The sequence below is a fragment of the Arachis duranensis genome, chromosome 7, assembly GCF_000817695.3.
Source record: "Arachis duranensis cultivar V14167 chromosome 7, aradu.V14167.gnm2.J7QH, whole genome shotgun sequence".
Taxonomy (NCBI): domain Eukaryota; kingdom Viridiplantae; phylum Streptophyta; class Magnoliopsida; order Fabales; family Fabaceae; genus Arachis; species Arachis duranensis.
The window spans coordinates 5,465,549-5,466,610 of NC_029778.3; positions in this window are offsets into that span (position 1 = coordinate 5,465,549).

The window sequence follows — 1,062 nt, forward strand, 5'->3', positions numbered from 1 at the left end:
AATGACCTTATAATAAAAAGGATAGAAATAAGAACAAATATAAACAAGCTGGAGCTAAACTTAAAAAATTTATAAATGCCTGGAACACCATATTATGACTTAAAAGAATTAAAGCTGTTGAAAGAAAAAATGGAGAATGAAGTTGAAAAATTAAAAAGATATTTAGAAACAACAAAAAGAGTAGAAATAAAATAGGAGAAAGTGAAGAAATAAAAGAAGTTATTGAAGATTTGAGAAATTATATTAAAGAAAAAGACAAACAGATAAAAGATTTTATATACAATAATCCATGCAAAAAAGAATATTATAAACTAAAACAAGATTGAAAAATTATGGTCAATACTTTCGAAAAAGAAATTAAAAGAAAAAATCCAAATTAAAAATTTTGGTTAAAATTTGGTATCAGAGCCAAGTTAACGATTAAGGGTAACACTTTCTCTTTAAGCAACACTTTTAGTGATACGCTTTCAGTTACCAAATGTTCACAACTAATTGGTAAACTTATTTGTAGTCACCATAGGTACAATAAGATGATAGGTACCATAGAAGGCACCTTTTAATAATACTTAACATATATTACTCAAATTAAGGTCATATTATTTTACTTTTTAAATTTTTTATTTTAATTTTTTAAATTAAAAGTATTTTGAAATATTAAAGAATGTTTTTTAATTTTAAATGTTATTAAAATTATATAGCCAGTATTGTAATTAAGGCTGAAAGTGAGTCAAGTTAGCTCATGAGCCCATTCGAGTTCGACTCGTTAGTAGCTTGATAAGCTAAACTCACGAGTTTGTGAGGCGAGTTTGAGCCTGGAATTAAGTTCATAAATTAAATGAGTTGAGTTTGAATTTATCCAAACTTAGCTCATTAGCTCGTGAACTGGCTCAATTATGTATAATATTAAAAATATAAATTAAATGCATATAGAATATGTATATATAATCGAGTCAGCTCACGAGCTAATGAGCTGAACTTATCCAAATTCAAGCTCAACTCATTTAATTTATGAGCTCAATTTCAAGCTCAAACTTAACTCACCAACTCACGAGCTTAGCTTAT